Source organism: Procambarus clarkii, chromosome 1 (assembly GCF_040958095.1).
Source record: "Procambarus clarkii isolate CNS0578487 chromosome 1, FALCON_Pclarkii_2.0, whole genome shotgun sequence".
Lineage (NCBI taxonomy): Eukaryota > Metazoa > Arthropoda > Malacostraca > Decapoda > Cambaridae > Procambarus > Procambarus clarkii.
In genome coordinates this window covers 36,301,972-36,313,980 of record NC_091150.1, presented here as the reverse complement: position 1 = coordinate 36,313,980, position 12,009 = coordinate 36,301,972, and positions in this window count along the sequence as shown.

Here is a 12,009-nt window from a genome sequence, read left to right as displayed (position 1 = left end):
CCTCCATCTTCCTCTTCCTCCACCCTCTTCCATCTTCATTTGCCTTACAATCCCCCCACCACCCTTTACCCTGCCTCCCCCAACCCTTTCCCCTCTTCCCCCCCCCCCTTCCACTTGTAGCCTTGACCTCTGTAGTAACACTCAAAGGTGTTACTACAGAGGTCATACAAAGGTAACTATTTAACAAAATAATTTTTCCCATTGTACTAATTCCGCAGACAAAAAAATAATAGTAAATACATACACAGCAGGAATACACAATTATATGAACATGTCTGCTAGTGATGCTAAGATGCTGGGGGAAGACAGGAGACGCAGACGATTGTAATGACCTACAAACTGATCTAGATGAAATAAGTGTTTGGAGCGACAAGTGGCAAATGGAAATCAGTGTGAATAAATGCCATGTTATGGAATGTGGAATTGGAGAAAATAGACCACACACAAGTTATAAATTATGTGGAAAGGAATTACAGAACTCTAATAAATAACTAGCACTAGGGGTAGTTTAGGATAGTAAACTGTCGCCAGAGGAACACATAAAGAATATTGTGAGAGGAGCGTATGTGTCGCTTTCCAACTTCAGACTTGCTCTTAATTATATAGATGGTGAAATACTAAAGAAACTGTTCATGACTTTTGTGAGACCAAAACTGGAATATGCAGCAGTTGTATGGTGCCCAAATCTCAAGAAACACATAAATAAACTGGCCTGAAGTGCAGCGACATGCTACAAAATGGCTTCCGGAACTGAAAAACAAGAGTTAAGTGGAAAGACTAGAAGTGTTAAACATGCCAAAACTAGACGATAGAAGAAAAAGTGGAGATATGATCACCACTTACAAAATACTAACAGGAATCAACCAAATTGACAAAGAGGAATTCCAAAAAAAACAGCAACTTCACGAACAAGAGGACACAGATTCAAGCTAAGGCAACAAAGGAACCGAAAAAATACTAGAAAGTTTTCTTTTGTCAACAGAGTGGTATAAACAGTTGGAACAAGCTAAATGAGAAGATTGTGGAGGCCAAAACGGTCGGTAGTTTCAAAGCGTTATACGACAAAGAGTACTGGGAAGACGGGCCACCACGAGCGTAGCTCTCATCCTGTAACTACACTTAGGTAACTACACTTAGGTAATTACACACACACACACACACACATTTAACAATCCAATCGGAAACTTCACAATTATTTATTAAAAACCTCCAAAACACGTGTAATAATCCCCGCGGAGTCGTTAGTCATCAAGAGCCGCCGGGGCGAATTATCAACGATCGTTATCATTACAATCAATTAGCGTGTGACAAATGAAGACCGGAACCAGCACTGTGACAATGTGATAAGATTAATCCCCTTTGTAATTGTGTTTAGGGGTTAGTCTATACTAACGTGGTTGACACTGATGAGTCCTTTGTTCACTCCTGTCTAATTGTCGCAACAATTTTGTTCACTCCTGTCTAATTGTCGCAACAATTTTGTTCACTCCTGTCTAATTGTCGCAACAATTTTGTTCACCTTTCATTCGTCGTCGAATTATTTAAATTATTTTCATATTTATGATAACTATATAACAATTTAATGGTATCATTATAACTGAAATGTTAATAATTTATATAATATAAACCTAGGAGTAATAATTCTGTAAGAGTCTTAACACAAAAATGTGGTCGACAGGCCATATAATTTTTACCCTCTCAGATAATTCAATTTTCAATTATTTACACCTATCCCAACCCACAAATTTTCCCCTGTAAGGAACTAACTTTTTCCCCCACACACAAAAATTAATCATCGGGAATTACAGCCTTTTTCTCCCCATCTTCCGCGATTTAGGGGAAGAGATGACACGCCTGAACACTGCGTTTGAGTTTTTTTTCCCCGCCACTCACTCTTATGGATATAATTACATTTTGGTAATTAGATTAATGTAAGTCCGTATCGTACGTCCGGCAGCAGTATATAGGACGTCGGTGCCTGTGCTGCCCCCCCCCCCCCCCCGCACACCGCGTTATCGTACGTCGTCTTGTTAACGCTCCAAGCCACTTAACGCAGACACAGACAGTAGTTCAGTAGTTTTAGATATGGTGTTGTTATCTTGACCCCTCCTTGTGCTCTTCTGCTCTCTTGACTTCTATAAACTCTCTCTCTCTCTCTCTCTCTCTCTCTCTCTCTCTCTCTCTCTCTCTCTCTCTCTCTCTCTCTCTCTCTCTCTCTCTCTCTCTCTCTCTCTCTCTCTCTTCCCTCTACCAGTACGCTTCTCTCCTCTTGTTCACTCACTGTTTATCAAAACGTTTCCTTTTTTCTGGAGTAAAGAGGATGGAGAGTCATAGATGAAGGGAAGTATAAAAGTGGTAAATACAGTGAGAGGTATGAAAGCAGGCGTCGGGCTGTCCGCCTTGCTGACACGATGAGTGGGTGTTGGCAGCTAAGCTAAGCTGGCTCTCTCTTGTCCGGGAGCTGTGAGTGTGTGAGAGGTTCTTCACATGTGTTTATTTCACCATATATGGATGTCTATATAGATGTTTTGCTGCTCTACTTAGTGCCTTATTTTGCACTGCTTATTCCCTCTACCCTATTCTCTCCCTATTCTCTCCCTATTCTCTCCCTCTCCTTAGTGTCTTACTTTGCTTTTATTAGTTTTTCTTAACATTCACGACGACCCCATCACGACCACTCCATCACCCATTCCCCCTTCACGACCCCTTCTCCTTCCTCCTCCTCCCATCACCCTTCAACGTCCCACCTGTCAAACAATCCACCAACTTACTGACCTTTTGACATTTCGCCGTCATCAGCTGAATCCACACTGGAACAACCCACTGTATATAGAACCAGGGAGAGTGTGAACTTCCTCCTGAATAGAACCAAAAAGTGTATGAACCCCCTCTGTAGCAATAAGGGGAGTATTAACAACACTTTGCATATAACTAGTGGGGGAGTATGAATCACCCCTTTGTATAGAACCAGTGGGGAGGATGAACCACTGTTTGTATAGAAGCAAAGCAAGCATGAACCACCTTTTGTTTTGAACTAGGGAAGCATTGATCATGTTAGGGTAAAAAGGGATTGACATTCTCTCTCTCCCTCTCCCCCTCCCTCTCTCCCTCCATCCCTCCTTCACCCTCTCTCTCTCTCACTCTTTCTCTCTCTCACTCTTTCTCTGTCTCTCTCTCTTGCATTAGAGTCTTAGACGTTCCTTAAGTTGGTCACATTGGTGTCATAGCTACTGGATCTTACCATTCTTTTTAATTATAAGAATATTTCTGACCAGTTTGGGGTAGGTTATATTTTCTTGGCAGATACCCAGCTAGAAGATGTCGGGACAGTCACTTACTCTACCATTTTATAATGTTAGAGTTTTGTTATGATGAATACACACATGTATATGTGAATACACACATTTATATGTGGATACACACACATGTATATGTGAATACACACATTTATATGTGGATACACACACATGTATATGTGAATACACACATTTATATGTGGATACACACACATGTATATGTGAATACACACATTTATATGTGGATACACACACATGTATATGTGAATACACACATTTATATGTGGATACACACACATGTATATGTGAATACACACATTTATATGTGGATACACACACATGTATATGTGAATACACACATTTATTTGTGGTCGTTACTAACAGTGGTACATGTCGAGACGTTAATCACTGAATGTGTGAGACAATATGTAACTTGCAGACGATTACGTGTGTGTGTATGTGTGTGTACTCACCTATACCTATTTGTTGTCACCTATTTGTGCTTGAGGGGGTTGAGCTCTGGCTCTTTGGTCTCGCCTCTCAACTGTCAATCAACAGGTGTACAGGTTCCTGAGCCTACTGGGCTCTATCATATCTACACTTGAAACTGTGTATGGAGTCAGCCTCTACCACATTGTATGTATCTATGTGTGTGTGTAACTGCAGTTTGAATATGCTTAGAACTCTCATATTTTCTCCATTTCCAGAGGTGGAATATGAGAGAATAAGAAGTGGAAGAGGAATTATACCCTTTCCACTTCTCCCTTCTCCTTCACACCTTTATTCCTCCAAGGGGTCTAAATCTCCACGTAAGTCCTGTAGAGGTGGTTGGGATAAGCTAAGGCCCCCCCCCATCCCTCCTCCCCCTCTCTCTCCATCTTCAACCATCCACACGAACCTTCTCTACCTATCCATCGCAATCCAACCCCCCTAAACTCGTCCCCCCCCCCTCACCACCCCTCACTCTTACTCCATTACCCACATAGGTAAATCAATGGGGTAAAATGGTGCATGGAGCTTTGGCCGGATGGAAGTGTTCATTGCTAAGCTGTATGTCACGTGTTGACGGCCGGTTGTCACACACCTGGCTTTGTGGGGGGCCAGGGGGAGGGGGAGGGGGGCGGATCTCCAAGAGTTGTGGAGAGGGGGGGCGTCTCCAAGAGTTGTGGAGAGAGGGGGGGGCGTCTCCAAGAGTTGTGGAGAGAGGGGGAGGGTCTCCAAGAGTTGTGGAAGTGGGGGGGGGGGTAGATCCACAGTGGGGCGGGGGTAGGTGGAGAAAGGGGGGGGTGCAAGGGTTGTGGTGGAAGAGGAGAGCCTATAGTGGAAGGGAGGGGGTGTGATGTGTCGAGGGGGGGGGTTCTCTCTACTGTGGGGACGAGTGGAAGTTCCACTGTGGAAGAGTGGAGGAAATGTTATACCTAGGGTCTATAATTGTTTGGGATGGATATAATATATCTTTTTTATTTTTTTTGGAGGGTACCACAACCACAGTCTTATTGATCACTGAGGCTAAGGAAGGGTTATTTATTCATCATGTAGACTTGTGGATCACTGCTGATGTTGTGTTGAATATAACTGCTAATTGCTTAAGAGGAGTCAGTGCCAATCTTGAGGAGAGTCAGTGCCAATCTTGAGGAGAGTCAGTGCCAATCTTGAGGACAGTCAGTGCCAATCTTAAGGAGAGTCAGTGCCAATCTTGACAAGAGTCAGTGCCAATCTTGAGAAGAGTCAGTGCCAATCTTGAGAAGAGTCAGTGGCAATCTTGAGAAGAGTCAGTGCCAATCTTGAGAAGAGTCAGTGGCAATCTTGAGGAGAGTCAGTGCCAATTGCTTAAGAGGAGTCAGTGCCAATCTTGAGAAGAGTCAGTGGCATTTTTGAGTGCTGGGAGAATACTGCCAGTTGTGTCAAGAGTTTCACTGTCAATTGTAGCAGGCGGTGTCACTGCTGGGGAGGTGGTCACTGCTGGGGGGGGGTGTCACTGCTGGGGAGGTGGTCACTGCTGGGGGGGTGTCACTCCTGGGGAGGGGGTGGGGGAGGCCAACGGGCAGGTACAGGAAACAATAAAGGACAAATGCATGTTTATTTCTTTGTTTCTCTCCCTGTTTTATGTCATGTTTGTGGAGAGAACCGTGTGTAGGAGTGAGGGAGAGAGGTTGGTGGTGAGAGAGAGAGAGAGAGAGAGAGAGACAAGTTGGTGGAGTGAGGGAGGGAGAGGTTGGTGGAGTGAGGGAGATCGGAGGAGTGGGTAGAGAAGAGGGAGAGGAGGAACATGAGGGGGAATGGAAAAAGTGGACGATTTGAGGGAAGAAAGAGGGGAGGGGGTTAAATAATGGAGATAAATAGGTAATTTCCCTTAATTGTGTACTGTCTCGTTGGTAGCCTGTCTCCTATCCCTATTTTCATCAGCTTGCACTTACTGGTATTGAATTCCAGCAGCCATTTCTCAGAGCAGAGTTGTATCAGTAATTTCACGTCATTTTTATACATTGTTTTTGCATTGTAACCCAGGGTAAAGTCATTGACATAGATCACGACTAGCCTGGGCTTCTTGGACAGCTCCACTGTGGGACTCTACCTATTAGCCTGCCCCAATCTCACCTATCTCCCAAACCCCTCACTGTGACGAATAGACTCCTGTCCGTTAGGTACTCTCTGTTCCTAGAGTTGTTAAAGTGGCTCCCATTATACGGAACTGCACCAAAGTATTTTTATCAGATTGAAGGATGCAGTCTACCAGTCCAATGTTGTGGACTGTATCGTAAAATTTATGGTGTATTAAGGGAGATGACAGGTTGACTGTCTTTATGAAGAATATTATGTAGTCCAGCAACCAGGAGGACTGGTCGACGACCGGGCCGCGGGGACGCTAAGCCCCGGAAGCTCCTCAAGGTAACCTCAAGGTAAGGTGCCTCTTTTTTTATTTGTATTTTTTTTTTTTTTGCAGGGATATTCCTGCGCGGGCCCTAAGCCTCTGGCTGGCCCACTAATCTCCTGTTTAATTTGTATTATATCTCCTGCTTAGTATGAGGTTTCTTTTCTAATCCTTCTATTCTTCATGTCTCTTACATTCATGAGGTGTCTTGAGTCCCATTCTATATCTCCACGATTTTAAATCTCCGATTAAATCTCTAACTTCAGTCTTCAGTGTAACTTTCAGTGTCTGAAATTTTTTCTGTATTACCTCTTTTATAATGTTCTATCCATAGGCTGTTGGAGAGCGCGTAATTTAGTCCTTGTTTAATTTTCTGTTTGCGTGTATGTGTGAAGAATATTTTCTTCACTGACATATTGATTATTATGTCGGAATTGGTTATTTAGGTGAGAAAATCCTCGTACCATGACTGGGGATCGAACCTGCGTTCTGGGGATTATCATTCGCGCGCTTCTATGTGCTCCATAGATTTCCTTATAAAAATATCCATTTTTCCTTTATTTATTTACATTTTTTCCTAAAGTTGTACAGATTATTAATATTTTATTATGATGAGGAAGGTTGTGAAGTGCCTTATGTTGATGAAGCACTTCATCTCCACCTCGTGGTGGAGATGGGGTTCCTCGATTGTTTCAAGTGTAGGTTGGACATGAATATGAGTGGGATTGGGTGGTTATAAATGGGAGCTGCCTCGTATGGGCCAATAGGCCTTCTGCAGTTGCCTTTGTTCTTATGATGGATGTTGTAGGGTAGACGTCATCACTGTGCGAGGTGTTGTCATCTTATGAAGAGGCGATGATCGGTTGTTTATTGCCCGGGAACCTGTTGTTGGGTCCAGCTGTTGGGTCCAGCTGGTGGGTCCAGCTGGTGGGTCCAGCTGGTGGGTCCAGCTGGTGGGTCCAGCTGTTGGGTCCAGCTGGTGGGTCCAGCTGGTGGGTCCAGCTGTTGGGTCCAGCTGGTGGGTCCAGCTGGTGGGTCCAGCTGGTGGGTCCAGCTGTTGGGTCCAGCTGGTGGGTCCAGCTGGTGGGTCCAGCTGTTGGGTCCAGCTGTTGGGTCCAGCTGGTGGGTCCAGTTGTTGGATCCAGCTGTTGGGTCCAGCTGGTGGGTCCAGCTGTTGGGTCCAGCTGGTGGGTCCAGCTGTTGGGTCTAGCTGTTGGGTCCAGCTGGTGGGTCCAGCTGTTGGGTCCAGCTGTTGGGTCCAGCTGGTGGGTCCAGCTGGTGGGTCCAGCTGTTGGGTCCAGCTGTTGGGTCCAGCTGGTGGGTCCAGCTGTTGGGTCCAGCTGGTGGGTCCAGCTGTTGGGTCCAGCTGGTGGGTCCAGCTGTTGGGTCCAGCTGGTGGGTCCAGCTGTTGGGTCCAGCTGTTGGGTCCAGTTGTTGGGTCCAGCTGTTGGGTCCAGCTGGTGGGTCCAGCTGGTGGGTCCAGCTGTTGGGTCCAGCTGGTGGGTCCAGCTGTTGGGTCCAGCTGGTGGGTCCAGCTGTTGGGTCCAGCTGTTGGGTCCAGCTGGTGGGTCCAGCTGTTGTGTCCAGCTGGTGGGTCCAGCTGGTGGGTCCAGCTGGTGGGTCCAGCTGGTGGGTCCAGCTGTTGGGTCCAGCTGGTGGGTCCAGCTGGTGGGTCCAGCTGTTGGGTCCAGCTGGTGGGTCCAGCTGGTGGGTCCAGCTGTTGGGTCCAGCTGGTGGGTCCAGCTGGTGGGTCCAGCTGGTGGGTCCAGCTGGTGGGTCCAGCTGTTGGGTCCAGCTGGTGGGTCCAGCTGGTGGGTCCAGCTGTTGGGTCCAGCTGGTGGGTCCAGCTGGTGGGTCCAGCTGGTGGGTCCAGCTGTTGGGTCCAGCTGGTGGGTCCAGTTGTTGGGTCCAGCTGGTGGGTCCAGCTGTTGGGTCCAGCTGGTGGGTCCAGCTGGTGGGTCCAGCTGTTGGGTCCAGCTGTTGGGTCCAGCTGGTGGGTCCAGCTGTTGGGTCCAGCTGGTGGGTCCAGCTGTTGGGTCCAGCTGGTGGGTCCAGCTGGTGGGTCCAGCTGGTGGGTCCAGCTGGTGGGTCCAGCTGGTGGGTCCAGCTGTTGGGTCCAGCTGTTGGGTCCAGCTGGTGGGTCCAGCTGGTGGGTCCAGCTGGTGGGTCCAGCTGGTGGGTCCAGCTGTTGGGTCCAGCTGGTGGGTCCAGCTGTTGGGTCCAGCTGGTGGGTCCAGCTGGTGGGTCCAGCTGGTGGGTCCAGCTGGTGGGTCCAGCTGGTCTTTCCCCGCGCACGGTGTCAGCTGCACGTGGTCTGTACCGTATACCTGTTAGTACTTAGTGACTAAGAGAGAGTCAGGTCAGGTTGTTGACTTCCAGGTGTTATATATATTGTCTCTTCCTCTCCTTCTTCCATCTTCCTTTTTCCCCCTGTCTCTTTTTTCCTTGCCTCCACCGTCACTGCGTCTCCCCCCCTCTCTCTCTCTCTCCCTCTCTTCCCCCCCACTTTCCTCCACCCCTCCCACCCCTCCCACCCAGCCACAGTACCACCCCCCTCCACTCCACTCTAACGATCAAACAACACGTACTCACAAATCCTAATAACCGGGTCGTGACTGTCAATGACATCGCTGAAATACGCCAAAATTCTAGCGCGAATTCCGACCGTCATTTGGCGAGGTAATGTGCTGACGACACGAATGTAACGGGGTGGCCGGGGGGGGGGGTGGAATGCCCCCTCTCTCCCCCCCTCCCCATACACAAGCATATACGAAAGGAGCAAAATGTGAGTTGTTTGCATCACCTTCCCCCCCCCTCCTCCTCCCCCCCTCCTCCTCCCCCCCCCCCTCCTCCTCCCCCCCTCCTCCTCCCCCCCCCCTCATCCCCCCGAAGGGTTGGTGTATTGTTGTATTAGAAGACTGACTGTTGGAAAGGCGGAGCCCGTGGGCTGAAGCACTCTTCTGTAAGCTCTGACAAGTATTAATACACTTGCATCTGCTCGCAAACACACACGCTCAAACCTCTAAGAGGATCTGAACAAGTTGCAGAGATGGTCGTAGAAATGGCTACTGGAGTTCAACACGAGCAAGTGTAAAGTTATGGAAATAGGATTAGGTGACAGGAGACCAAAGGACAGTTCACAATGAAAGGGAACTGCCTACATGTGACGATTCGAGAAAGAGACCCGGGAATGGACGTAAGACCAATACCTAACTCCTGAGCCACATATAAATGCAGCAGCATACATATTTACATCAGTATATTCTCTGCTAGCAAAAAGTCAGAACGTCATTTAGAAGCCTAGGTAAGGAGGCATTTAGAGCGCTTTACACTGCCTACGTGAGACCAGTCTTAGAGTATCCAGCCCCATCATGGAGCTCTCATCAGAAGAGACACATAAGGAAACTGGAAAAGGTTCAGAAGTTTGCGACGAGGCTCGTCCCAGAGTTGCATGGGATGGGACATGAAGAGCGCCTGAAGTAACTGAACCTGACGACGCTAGCAAACAAGGAGAGAGCGGGGAGATATGGTAGCAACATATAAAATACTTAGGGGGATTGTCATAGTGCAGATAGACGAAATGTTCACACTGCATACCAACAGAACAAGGAGACATGGGTGGAAGCTGGAAACTCAGATGAGTCATAGAGATAGAAAGTTTTCTTTTAGTGTGAAAGTAGTGGTAAAACGGAATGAATGATGCGTCTGTTACCTAGCAGTAAATAGGTACCTGGGAGTTAAACAGCTGTTAAGGCTGCTTCCTTGGTATGTATGTGTGTGTGTGTGTGTGTGTGTGTGTGTGTGTGTGTGTGTGTGTGTGTGTGTGTGTGTGTACTCACCTAATTGTACTCACCTAATTGTGCTTGCGGGGGTTGAGCTTTGGCTCTTTGGTCCCGCCTCTCAACTGTCAATCAACTGGTGTACAGATTCCTGAGCCTACTGGGCTCTATCATATCTACATTTGAAACTGTGTATGGAGTCAGCCTCCACCACATCACTTCCTAGTGCATTCCATGAGACAGAGAGAGAGAGAGACAGAGAGAGACAGAGACAGAGAGAGAGAGACAAAGAGTGTGTGTGTGTGTGTGTGTGTGTGTGTGTGTGTGTGTGTGTGTGTGTGTGTGTGTGTGTGTGTGTGTGTGTGTGTGTGTGTGAGGGAAAAAAACAAACAAAAAACAAAAAAAATACAGTTAGTAGTTAGTAACAGTTGATTGACAGTTGAGAGGCGGGTCGAAAGAGAAGATCTCAACCCCGCAAGCACAACTAGGTGAATACAAACACACGCATGCGAGCGCCAAAATACACACATACACACGCAAGCAAAAAAAAACCACACAGACAAATACATAGAGACAAGACACAACCACATACACACAAAAACACACAAACAGCCTGAAAACATCAGTCTACACCCGGAATTGCATCTATTGTAATCTAGAACATGTACATTAAAATAAACCAGGCAAACAATTTTCAATAAATATATATATATATATATATATATATATATATATATATATATATATATATATATATATATATATATATATATATATTATTGTGCATTAATTGGCTGTTGATTGCTGGTGTTGACTTCTTGATGTGTAGTGCCTCGCAGATGTCAAGCCGCCTGCTATCGCTGTATCTATCGATGATTTCTGTGTTGTTTGCTAAGATTTCTCTGGTGATGGTTTGGTTGTGGGAAGAGATTATATGTTCCTTAATGGAGCCCTGTTGCTTATGCATCGTTAAACGCCTGAAAAGAGATGTTGTTGTCTTGCCTATATACTGAGTTTTTTGAGGCTTACAGTCCCCAAGAGGGCATTTGAAGGCATAGACGACGTTGGTCTCTTTTAAAGCGTTCTGCTTTGTGTCTGGAGAGTTTCTCATGAGTAGGCTGGCCGTTTTTTTGGTTTTATAGTAAATCGTCAGTTGTATCTTCTGATTTTTGTCTGTAGGGATAACGTTTCTATTAACAATATCTTTCAGGACCCTTTCCTCCGTTTTATGAGCTGTGGAAAAGAAGTTCCTGTAAAATAGTCTAATAGGGGGTATAGGTGTTGTGTTAGTTGTCTCTTCAGAGGTTGCATGGCTTTTCACTTTCCTTCTTATGATGTCTTCAACGAAACCATTGGAGAAGCCGTTGTTGACTAGGACCTGCCTTACCCTACAGAGTTCTTCGTCGACTTGCTTCCATTCTGAGCTGTGGCTTAGAGCACGGTCGACATAAGCGTTAACAACACTCCTCTTGTACCTGTCTGGGCAGTCACTGTTGGCATTTAGGCACATTCCTATGTTTGTTTCCTTAGTGTAAACTGCAGTGTGGAAACTTCCGCTCCTTTCCATGACTGTTACATCTAGAAAGGGCAGCTTCCCATCCTTTTCCATCTCGTAAGTGAAACGCAACACAGAATTCTGCTCAAATGCCTCCTTTGGTCCTAGTCAACAACGGCTTCTCTAATGGTTTCGTTGAAGACAACATAAGAAGGAAAGTGAAACGCCATGCAACCTCTGAAGAGACAACTAACACAACACCTATACCCCCCCTATTAGACTATTTTACAGGAACTTCTTTTCCACAGCTCATAAAACGGAGGAAAGGGTCCTGAAAGATATTGTTAATAGAAACGTTATCCCTACAGACAAAAATCAGAAGATACAACTGACGATTTACTATAAAACCAAAAAAACGGCCAGCCTACTCATGAGAAACTCTCCAGACACAAAGCAGAACGCTTTAAAAGAGACCAACGTCGTCTATGCCTTCAAATGCCCTCTTGGGGCATTTGAAGAAAATGCCATCTTACTTTTTCGGTCATATTTAATAATATATGTCTACAG